The 12,874-nt window shown below is 32.4% G+C and overlaps 1 long non-coding RNA gene across 1 annotated transcript; it reads right to left on the bottom strand.

Annotated features, from left to right (window-relative positions):
- Positions 1-5,159: 5,159 nt before the first annotated feature.
- Positions 5,160-6,802, bottom strand: LOC140036908 (uncharacterized). Its single transcript, XR_011840487.1, has 2 exons — positions 5,708-6,802; positions 5,160-5,612 (listed from the first exon to the last, which is right to left on the bottom strand). It is a non-coding gene; the product is annotated as an uncharacterized lncRNA (long non-coding RNA).
- Between the last annotated feature and the right edge of the window lie 6,072 nt (positions 6,803-12,874).

The raw sequence follows: 12,874 nt of genomic DNA, 5'->3' as shown, positions 1-12,874 counted from the left end.
GTAGTCACTGATACGATAGACGTAGATACTAAATGAAGAAATGCAAATACTAAGCACAATAATATCAAAAAGTGTAATAAATTTTTGAACACACATGTCTTTTTCCTTTTCTTACAAAGTAAGAAATTATTTAATTAAATCTAATTTCAAATTTAATCTCAAAAAGCCGACAACTTTTGAAACAAACCTGAAAACTTAACTAGCCAACCCTTAATCCCACGAGCCGGCAACATATGTCAAGAAGAGAGAATTTACTGCATTTTTTTTTATATTATTATTTTAGGGTTTTTATTTATTAATTTAATATTTACGCCTGCAATGCTACTACCTACGCTGCACCGAATCATTTTCACCGGTGATTGTTGATCCAGTTATAATACGGACAAATTTATATAATGCTGAACACGAGATCAGACGAAACCATTGAAGCAGACACGAGTTTAGCTAATTGTCATTCGATACTGATTACATGCAAGACCAGTGAGGGTGGGGCTACGGGGAGGAGGACTTTTTCGTATGGAACACGGAGCATTTAGTCCAGCTGTTGGCTTATGGGCCCGCCGCACACCCACCCACCGACCTAACAAATTGATCCCTATCTCCACCATGCAAGCCATTTTTCCAATTTGTTTATTTTATTACTATTATATTTTTTGAGCCAAATGCCGTTATCCTGGAATTTGTTTGGAGATTACATTATTCATAACAATTATTTATTTGTGTCACAGACACATTTTTTATCAACTTTTTTATCCTTTTAATTACTTTTTTTTCTTTCACATATCATAAAATTTACTATAATAAATATTCTAAATGATATTTGAAATAATACATCTCTTGTCCAAGGATTCAGGGTAGGAACGGTTTGCAGGAAACAACCGTTACGAAAGGTTGATTGCCAAGATTTAACCAAAAAAAATGTAGATTTAGCCAAAAAAAAAAAATGTAAGTTTCAGATTTCATCTTGTACATCATTTTTCACATCATATATAAGACTCATAAAATTTTGTTCTATAGTTACACGTTGTACAAAGTAAGTTACATCGTGTACAAAGTAACTTACATTTTATGCAAAATTGTATGCAAATTGAGTTGCGTTTTATGCAAAATATACAAACGAATCTGAACGGTTTTTTTGTTGACGGTTCCTGCCCCAAATCCCTTGTCCAAACACATCCATATCTCATCACCATCTTTTCTTTTAAATTTTTTTTTTTTTACAGAGAAGAAAAAGAGAATTTGAACCCACCACTTATATTCCTGTAGCCTCACCATATATTTTGCTGTTTGCTTCATCATCCTGACAAAGCTACAATTCTTCTAGAAAACGGTAAAAGGATAAGAGAAAGATGTGGAAGTCGTTCCTGCATATTAACTAGTAGTAATTTCGACGAGTTGTGCACTTACACTAGTACTGGTAAGTTTTAGTGCACGGGAAACACGTCATCATGGGGTCGAGCTCAATATGAGACTTATTGGACATGTTACCTTTACTCTCTATTTTACATTATAAATGCAAGTCGCGCTAGCTTGCCGACTTAGGTCTTGTTCTTAATTATTTTAGATTTTATAAAATCTGATTAAGGAAATTGATTATAAATAATAATTAGAATTAGAAAAAACTACTTTTAGCTGATTATAAATTTAAAATTTTTTTATCACTAAAAAAATTTACAATCAAAATTCAAAGATAACTTAAAACATTACAAAAATTGATTATCTAAAATAAGAATCTGCAGTCAGTCAGTGAAGATAATCAATCGAGAACAAGTTTTAAAGGTGTAAGATTTGGGAACAATGCCGAAACTTTTAACATCAATTGAGCACTAGCGGTGGTATGGATCAGACTTGGACTTCAGAAAGCGAAAAAGAAACCACGTTAATGGTACAAGATATTAATGCATTAAATCAAATGTACCATTTTAGGAAAAAAAAAATATATAGTAACAGAATTCAGGCAGGAATGTCAACGCACTGAAATGGTCCCCACGATTCTGGCCCTTTTTATAGTCTCTTGCTTTCTTTTTTTCCCCTCTCGTCAAGAAAGGAACGGTGCCATGGATATGTGTTTCGTTTCATTTCTAAATTTGTCCTCCAACGATGGGCAGTTGTGTTGTGGACCTGTGGTTGTCCATTTAGTACTGTATATTTCGGCTGTCTGCATTTGAGTTTTTTATTTAAGAAAAAGAATTGTAGAACTTTCACGCCTTCCGCGCGTTTGCAGCGGCTAGATTCAATTTGTTCAACTGCGAAGCCGCAGGACCTGTTTAGTTGGGGCCTGAATCTTCATGGAATGGGACAAACTTTTTAACTAACGAACAAGAGGTGAACAATAGAAAGTTTCATGAATTGAAAGCGGACCATTCACGTGCTTCACATTGTAAGCTGCCCTTAATCCATGTGCTTTTCAAGTTCTAAAGCGAGATTATAAAGCAAATGCCAACTTTTTGGCTATTTTTAATCTTTTCTCCTCCACAAATTCGTTCCTTGGTTCGGATTTTTTCTTCTTTTTTTTTTTTTAACAACGATAATATTTGTATAATCTACATTGATTCGGATTTCAAGGAAGAAAGGAATTCTTGTCATACAATAGTAACAGGCATACCTGGCAATTGGACGGGTTTTGGGTGGGTTAGTACTTAATATTGGGTTTTCATTTAAATGGGTTATACCCAACCCGCCCAACTTTAGATTGGATTGATTTTGGATTGGATCATATTGGGTTATCTCAAACACATGACCCATCATATTAATTAATACATTTTAATACATAAACTTTTTCACATACATTTTAACATACAAAAATGATTTTTTTCACACATATAAACATATTTTCACATACATAAATGTATTTTCACACACACACTTCTTAAGTTTCTTGAAAACACATCATAAATAGAATAATATTTTAGATTGCTTGTATTGTGAATTTTAGATAATAAATTGTACAGTTAAATAGATTAGCTAAAAAAATTGTTTACTTTATACTTTTTAATACTACTAATTGATTGAAACTTATTAAATGACTGGAGACATTACTGTATTTTGTTTTTTGGACTCAGTAATTAAGAGGAAAAATTAATTGTCTTGCTGATTCCAAACTTCTCATGAAGTTGAAGATTGGAGGTATTTGCTTCAGACGAAATGAAATCGTTGGATTAGCCATGCCCAAGTTGCCATAATTAATCAAAACAAAATAGAATCCGCAAGTCAACTATATTAATTCAAAGTTAATAACATGATCTATATAAATATAATATATATTAGAAGGTACTTTTTTTATTGATTTGATATAGTTAGATAATTCATCACCTGATATAGTTTGATGCTATGGTCATATTAATCTTTTAGAATTACCACAGCTCTGATATAAAGCAGAAAATATTTATATGATTGTAAAACTGGTATTGGTCCCCAAAAAATTGTTAAGGAAAATCCCAAACTTTTTAAGAAATAAATGAGAGGAGAATTCATGAACTATTTTGACATTTTTACCACATCAGGATCGCATTATTTTGAATTATTGAAAAATTAGGCTGATCCAAAGTAAGCTTTTGTTTGTAAATTTGAAGAATCCGAAATTATATAATGCTAAAAGGTTAAAAAAGAAATTTGTACAATATTATACGTACACGAAATATTAACAAACAAAAGCAAGTGGCAACTCGGGAACAATCAAAAAATAAGGGGGAAGAAAACAACATACTCTTAAAAGGCATAATAAATTATTATAAAAGTTGAGCAAGTTTAACTACTGTTATAAAAGTAAAATAAGCATGAGGAATTCTATCATTTTTATACCTCCTTTTATTTTTTTTCGAATTTCAGGATTACATTTGCAAGTTTTTAATCTTCTTGCACAAACCAAAAATTTTTTTTTTTTTTTGCTTTTCTTTTTAGTTTCAAAATTTTGCCATCCCATGATCATAAAGAAAGGAACTCCATTATTCTTTGTTGTAATTATATGAGTGTAATTTCAAATGCTATAATATTTAACTTCGCTCACACAAGAAAAAGATACATTCGCAAAGCAATTATGATTAAATTGTCATATTATCTAATGTATTTTTTTCATTACAAAAGAGATAATATTTGTTACAATCTTCTTAAAAGTGTTTGTTTTCTCTTCTTTTATGCCTATCACTTAAAATTTGTTACCTTAATGAAGTTATGATCCCAATCCTTTATGGCAACTATTTGCCATGGTCTTTTTTTTTTAACAAACAATTATTTTTTAAATGTATAAATGAGAATTGGAATGATATAAATTTGAAACTCTACATTTACACTCTTTTCTTTTATACCACCAAACTCATTTCTCCTCCAATATTAGCATAGTCTAAATTTTATTTTCACAATAATTTTGATTAAAAGATAAAACTATCCTTTTGGAGTCCATCTTGTACTTTGGCTTGAGAGGTGTAAGTTTGAACATTTAAATGCAAGAACGATCGTGAAAATGGAATTTGGACCATGACGTTGGCTGCGGCCATCTTTTATTCTTACCCATGTATGTACAAATCTTCTTTTTGTTCTGGCCAAAAAAATAAAAAAGAAAAAAACCTTTTGCTTTTGTATATGGGATAATTGCAGAAACCTCCCTTAAAGTTTCTAACACTAGCACTCATCTCCCTTAAATTTCTAAAATTGCACTAACCTCCCCAAGTTAATCTTGTTCTCCAATTTTTTTTTTTTTAGCTTAAAATTTATTTACCTAGCCTATAGCTGCTTACAGACAAGATTCTAGTTTTTCAAACTTCCAAGACAAGATTTTCTTGATATTTATGGTGTGTTTAATAAAACTGAAGTTTGAAAATTAAAATCTAAAGTTTAAATTTATTAAATTATTGAATTGTTAAGTATTACATATAATATATTTGAATATATATCACATTCAGTAATAAGTGAATAACTTATCACTTAATTTTAAGAGCAAATTTTGCATGAGAAATTCAATATCAATTAATTAATTAACATGTTCAATTTTTTATTATCAAACGCCTGTGAACACGTTAAAATCTGAATCCATTAAATTTAAATATTGAATTACGTTATCAAACAAAACCTTAGGCTTATTATCAGTCACCGTACCATCATACCAAAAATCTTGTCATAATATATAATTTGCAGAGGGGGAACCCAAAAAAAAAAGGTGAGGATATTTGGCAAGTGCGTGTTGAGGCTCTCCTTTTTCTTTTCATTTCAAACCCAAAGCGTTTCAACTCAAGCCAATAAATTACTATGAGTCTATAACCCATTAATGGGCAAAGAAAATCGTGATCTTTTCCTTTCCATCTACAAGGAAAAAGGCGCGAAGTAATGTGAGTCAATTAGGGCATGGCCTAACGTGGTTGGACCCTTCAAAATACTAACTCTTCCTCACCAGCAGCTGCATTTCCATTTGGCAGTGTTCTATCCTTCATTGCTCGTAAAGCTTCTGCTGTTGAATCACTTATGTTCAGTAGATACTGTAATCTGGACAACTTTTCTGTTGCTGGATCATTTTTCAGGTATATGACGTACAAATCGACCAATTCCTCTGGTACCTCCCATGTTAATGAGGTAGAAGGAACAGCCTTGTCACAGGCTAACAAGTCGTTCAGTGAGGATACCTAAAACAGAAGGAAGAAGCATTAAATCTAAGACGTATCGAGCGCAAATACATTAGAAAACTAGTCAAAGAGATTCCAAGAATAAGCTTCCTTACCACCCCAGCATGATTTCTCTGTCGAAGAAGTGCCATGGCTTGAATAAGTAAATTTGACAATCTACTCCGTGCAAGATCGTGAACAACTCGTTTAGCTTTCTCCACATTGATGTTTAGATCTTTAAGGATTTTCTCATACACTTCCTCTTCATCAAACTCTCCAGTACCGGATGAGAAAATACTATTGAAAGTTTTTTTGAAAAATTCTTGTCACGCCCCATTTTTCGCGATGAAAATAAGTATTTATAAAAGATGTGATTTTATTTTAAAATAAGCAAAAAAGGACTTAGAATGGGGCTTTAAAGAGTGCGACAGTTTGGGTCCAAAATTTAGTCTAAAAGAATTTTTAAGAAAAACAGGAGTCACCACTTGGTATTGAGTTTGAGTATACCAAGTCACCCAAAAATATTTTTGATAAAAATAAAATAAAATAAAACCCTTTTGGACAACTCCAGGTCTTTGAAAAACAAGGAAAAATGAGTTCGAGAGTTACGATTGAAGAAAATGAAGGCAAAGGTTTGATTAATTCGAACCTAAGACACCCTTTCAATCTAGTCTAAACTAGTTGTGTGGTTTAATCAAAATTTCTCTAATCTAACTCTTAAATTTATCGCGTTTGGATGTTTCCTATATGGATGCAAATCTAAATAAAATATCGAAAGGGACAAAATGTTCATTCAAGCGTTTAATTGATACCAATCGCATTAATTGCGAAAGCCAAAATAATTCCTTAAATGTGTCACGAATATGCAAATGATTGAATTAAAAAAATAAATAGGTATAAGTGTTCAAAGAAAATAGAATGCAACATAATAGGTACATGAGGCAAAAACTCGTGACATAATTTTCTTATACAAGAATTGATGGAGTATTTAAACTAAAGAGTTATAATCACCCATTTCCCATGTTCAAAGAATAATTTTCCTAATATAAACAAGCAAATGAACTAACTTTTTTTACAATTTCTTAAATGAGATACAATTCTAAATGATATAATTAACACATATAGAGAGTAAGGGGATAGAGAATAATATAATAGAAAATATCATGCAAATGACAAAAGATCCTAAAAATAAAAATATGCATTAAAATGTAATAAATATCACACAAAAGATGAATCTAATGCATGAACAATCTAAGGGTTTAGCGTTAGACTAGTCAATTTCTAAAAGTCCTTACTAGCGTTGGACTAGCAAATAAACGGAGGGAAAAGTCACAACTAGCGTTGGACTAGTGTGATGACGTCACGCATTAATAATACATAGTAAGACAAATAGGCATAAATTAAAACAAATAAACACATAAATATAACATATAGATACAAAAATTATTAGAAAAGCGGGTAAAGCACATAACACATAAACCACATAAACACGCAAAGACCTATCTATTACAGTGGAGAGCCTAACTACAATCTAAAATGGAAAAATAAAAATCTTATCTACCCTATCTATTACAATAGGGGACCTAATTACAATCTAAAATGGGAAAATATAATAAAACAAATCTAGTTATCCTATCTATTACATTCTTGAGGTATTTAAATGCTTCTCAAATAATTATGAAAATTAACTAAACAAATATAAGAAAATTTGAATGAACATTTAAATCAAATAAATAGAGCATAAAAAAATATAAACACATAAGAACATATAGGAGCATATAAGAGCTCGTAATTGACATTTAAATAATAATAGGGGTACCTCCCTTTTGCAATTGTGACTAAATGGAAGTCAAATTGTCTATTTGTACTCAAAATGAACAAAAGAATCATGGCACCAATTTAATTGAAAATAATAATAATGATAAAAATACTAAATTCACATTAATATGTCAAATATAAAGAAACTTAAGAACATCTAAAAATTACAAGTTAAACATATTCAAAAGTAACATAATTAGCTATTAAAGAAAAGAAACAATCATAATAAAAAGAGTCAAAATTCACTAGGAACTAAATTGCAAAATTAAAAAAAATTTGGTGTAAAAATATAATTTTGTAAAGTTCAGGGGTCAAAATTAAATAAAAGATAAAGTACAGGGACCAAAGTGAAATTATTTGAAGGCCTAAGTGAAAGAAATTTAAAATTTTTAGGACCACAATAAAACTACTCCAAAGATCAGGGGTTAAAGTGAAAATTTTGGTTTCCGATTTGGGCAAGAAAAAGGCCATCGGGCCTTTCTTGTATTTTTGTCGGGCCAAAGGACATCTGGCCCATCAAAAACCCAGTGGTAAAAGGTACGGGCCAACACTAAATTTACTAAGCTAAACCTGGTGAAAAGGGGTTGGGTTTGAACCACAAGCCCAAATACATGTCCAATCGAAACCCAACACAAAAAAAAATTCTTGGCCCAACCGAAAATAAAACATTAGCCCAACAAATTTTTTTTTTCTTTTTCCCTCTTCTTGTTTTTCTTTCTTTTATGTTTTTTTTCTTCTCTTTTTCTTTCCCTCGTTTTTTTCCCTCCACTTCCGTTTCTTCGGAAACTCCAGCCACCGGCTGCCATGGCAGCCGCAGATGAATTTTTCGGTTGCCAAATTTTCTCAAAATACACCCCTCACTCGATTTTCGTGTAGATTCCATTTTTGAGTTTAGTTTTTACAAAAAAAATAACCAAAAGTGGCAAAATGGCCAAAACAAAGCCCAATTTTTATTTTTTTAAAACCACTATAATCACCACTAAAAATCATAAAATTCATACTACAACACTCATTGTGATTTTTACAACATAAATATGAACTGAAATCAATACAAGCAACAACAAATATGACAAAATTAAATCAAAATAGCCCTAAAAATTAAAAAAAAACTTTCAATACTTTTAAGACTCAAAACTCCAGAAAACTTGGATAACTGAATGTCCTTCAGGCCACACATTAGTTATAATAATCTATTTCACTACTTTAATTCTTTTTTTTTCATTTCGACATTTTATCAAACATTTAGCATGCATACACAAAAATCATCTTTCATTTCCTCAACCTAATCTTGGACTTGCCCAACAACACCACAACAATAAAACCAGCAAGAGAAAGGGACAAATCAACAACTAAACATGCTTTATATATAACTAAAAAAAGGAAAGAAAAAGAAAAGAAAAAAAATCGAAAAAAGAAAGGAAAAATACCTCAACTAGAATTATGGTCTGTTGGCTAAAGTTTTTTTTGACCAAATTCCCAAGTTCCAATTGTCCAACCGGTTGCTGCCTCCCTTTTTGTGTTTTGATTTTGTGGAAGAAAATGTGTAGAGGGAGCTGAGAGGTTCAAAAGAAGAAATGAATGGAGCTTTTGTCGTTGTGTGTGTTTGTCTAGTTGAAAGAAAACAGAGAGCCGAGAGTGACTTGGGAGGAGTAAGTTGGTTCTTGTCTTCCTTATTGTGTCTGACTTCCAAGCAAAAAGAAGAGCAAGGCCGAGAGATGTATATTGGGAGCCAAAAAGTGGAGTTTGTGTGTTAGTTTTACCAAAATGATGATTTTCTCAGCTAATGAAAAGAAAGGTGCATGGGAATTAAGTGTAAAATAGGTTAATAGTTGTTTTGGTAGGGAAAATGATGAAAATATGTAAGTTTAGTTTGATTTTTGCTTTTTGCTTTTGATTTTGACTTTTCTCTTTTTTTTCTTAAGATAAAACTACAAAAATGAGAAAAAAAAACACATTAAAATACAAGACAATAAATAACTTATTAAATAAAAAAATTCAAGAAAATATTAAAATTTGACAAAAGTTTGGCGTTTACAACTTGCTTCTCTTTGTTTAGAGTTTTGAAGAAACTGAAGACAAAGACGTGGACATCAAATTGCTTACATATCTCTTTTAACTGCACTTGAGCTAAAATAACAAGCCAACATTTGGCTAAAATTATTGGACAAAAATGATACAATAACGTTGCAAAAGACGTGACCGAACTCGTGTAGAGTTGCCTACGTATCCCGCCATAAGAATCAGGTCAAACGTATTCGAATACAAGTGAGTCACAAGTGCATTGATCATCTGTGATCTTTGCAAAGTTGAAAAAGTCTGAGCTCTCAAAATCATAAACATGAAATATAAAATGAATAAGAAAGCACAATTATTAATCAAAACAGTCAAAACAAGTAAATTGTCATAATTTAGGAAAAGATACACGGAGAGACGCGGTTACTCTCCAAGAAGGAGGATAGAAAGGTGCACGGCGGACGCTAAGATTCACCAACAGGAAATTAAATTTGATTGTCAATAAGGAAGGTAGAAGGGTGCGCAGTGGACACTGAGACGCACCAACAAAAAATAAATTTGATCTTTTGATCTGTCAAGAAGGGGGGTAGAAGGGTGCGCGGTGGACGCTGAGACTCACCAATAGAAAATTAAATTATCAAAAAGGGGGGTGGACGCTGAAACTCACTAACAGAAAATTAAATTATCAAGAAGGGGGTAAAAGGGTATGCGGCGGACACTGAAACTCACCAACAAGAAATTAAATTTGATCTTTTGATCTGTCAAGAAAGGGATAGAAGGGTGCGCTGTGAACGCTGATACTCACGAGCAGAAAATGAAATTATCAAGAAGAAGGGTAGAAGGGTGCACGGTGGACGTTGAGACTGACCAATAAGAAATTAAATTTGATCTTTTGATCTGTCAAAAAGGAGGGTAGAAGGGTACGCGGTAAACGTTGTGACTCACCAACAGAAAATTAAATTATCAAAAATGGGGGTAGAAGAGTGCGCGATGGACGTTGAGACTCACCAACAGAAAATTAAATTTGATCTTTTGATATGTCAACAAGGGGGTAAAAGGGTGCGCGGTGAACGTTGAGACTCACCAATAGAAAATTAAATTATCAAGAAGGGGGTAGCAGGGTGCGCGGTGGACGTTAAGACTCACCAATAGAAAATTAAATTTGATCTTTTGACTTGTCAAGAAGGGGGTCGAAGGGTACGCGGTGGACGCTGAGACTCACCCACAGAAAATTAAATTTGCATCTAGATTGTTCAATGGAGTTGAATCCAAACCCATATACCTATTAAGAGAATGAAAATATGATCGAAACCTAGATAATAGGTGGGATTAAACTCGAACCCAAATAACTAGTGGAAGATATGGAAACACAATTGCTATCGAGCTGAATGATCATACTGCATGTTGCTTAAAAAGTAATAAACCAAGACAAACTTGGTGGACTTACAACTTTTCTTGATTTTTCGAATTTTAAAAGAAAGGAAATAATGATTTTTCTTTTCTTTCTTTAGAAATGTACAGCGAAACCTGGAACTCAATCCTTCTACCATTTGCCCCAGTGTGAATCATGCTCAACTAAATCAGTATTGTGTCACATAATTTTTCCTGTAAAAAGGAAAAAAGAAAGAAACAATTGTGATGAAAACACTGCAGCCACCATGTCATCCCTTTGCCTTGAGAACCATGTAAACATGAGTTTCAACATCAACAAATCGCTCCCTTTGATTCGATCGACAACCCCTTCAGAATCTTTGCAACTGTCAAATGTCAATTATCCATACTTTATTATCATAGGACCTTCAATTTCATGACTCCTTTGGGATAAATTATAGGGGATTGTCTTTTGAATGAGATCCAATAGATGAGCGATATAAACAATTGAATATGTATTATTTATTATGCAATAATGTTGATATGAAATAAACAATGATACCTAATAAATAAAATAGTAAATAGAATAGTAAAACAAAATTGTTAGATTTATGAACATGAGTCCAAGGGTCAAAAGTTGGACACATATTTAGAGGACAGCATTTGATGAAGGAAAGTGCTCCATCTGACCCCTTCGACGTCATCCATTTTGGAATTCATTGTCAGCAAAAGAACAACAGTATGAAAGAGACCCAAATCAATATAGTCACCAGCTTTTAGACCTCAGCCTCTTGTTCTGCGTTCATGATCCTCTTGTATTCCAAAACCCTACCTTAACGCCCTTTCGGGTTTTCACTAAAATTACCCACACCCTTTTTCTTTTCTTTTTCCTTTTTTTTTGTTTTTTTCATTTTTCTTTTTGTTCTTCTTTTTTTTTAGAAGGTGCCCTTTCAGATTTTCACCTTGAGACATAGACAAGACGATTTTAATCCCTACTGTATCAATCCAGTCATATTTTGAGAATTTGTGGCATCAATGAGATAATTTTCTCTGACATATTTTAGAAAAGTTATATTTACAGCATTTGTCAATTGGTTAAGAAAAATTGGTTACAATTTGAGATGAAAGTCGGCAACTTTGGACTCTTGTAACTAGGATCGGATGAAGTAGTGAAAAAAATATTGAGGTTTGAAAGTGGATCATATGATGGGTTTGCAATCATTTGAGATAGCATTCTTTCGAAAAACTTGCTTCGGTCTAAGGTTGGAAAGAGATAAAATTTGCTGCAATTTAATTCTAACCAATTTTCTCTTTTTCTCTTTTTTTCTTTTTTTTTTTTTAAAAAAAAAACAAATTTGCCCCAGTATAAGGTTAATCATCTTAAGGGACTACCAAGCGAAAAGGAGGTGGTTCTGAAAAGTCAAAAGAAAAAAATTAGGAATAGGATATCGAGATGGAAAAATGAACAAGAGCCTGCCTTAAATCCGACTCTTGCAGTAATTTCAAAGAAAAACTAATTAGGAGCAAACTTTCCTTTAGCCTCCTCTTGCATTGGGAAAATCTGTTTCAAGACCTTATTTCCGACTTCAAACAAACGAGGCTTAACTTTTCTGTTATAAGCACGAGTCTTTCTTCGTTGATAACATTGTCCGAGACAGACGGCATTCAACCTCTTTTCATCAATTAGATACAACTGCTCATGACGTTCTCTGATCCATTCAACTTATTCTATCTGAGCTTCGATCAAAATGCATAAAGAAGGAATTTCAACTTCTGCAGGCAATACTGCTTTCATTCCATACATAAGAGAATAAGGAGTTGCACCGGTAGAAGTCGTGATCGTAGTTCTGTACGCCATCAACGCATAAGACAGTTTCTCATGCCAATCCCGCTGTGCTTCAATCATCTTATAAATGATCATTTTTAAATTCTTATTTGCGGCTTTAACGGCTCCATTCATCTGAGATCTGTAAATGGCAGAATTTTGATGTCTAATCTTGAACTGTTCACATAATTCATCCACCATATCATTATTGAGGTTCTTGACATTATCAGTTATCAATATTTTCGGTACCCCAAAA

This window comes from Coffea arabica, chromosome 1c, assembly GCF_036785885.1.
Source record: "Coffea arabica cultivar ET-39 chromosome 1c, Coffea Arabica ET-39 HiFi, whole genome shotgun sequence".
NCBI classification, from domain to species: Eukaryota; Viridiplantae; Streptophyta; class Magnoliopsida; order Gentianales; family Rubiaceae; genus Coffea; species Coffea arabica.
The sequence above is the reverse complement of the archived record's forward strand: the minus strand, read 5'-3'. Positions and strand labels throughout refer to the sequence as shown.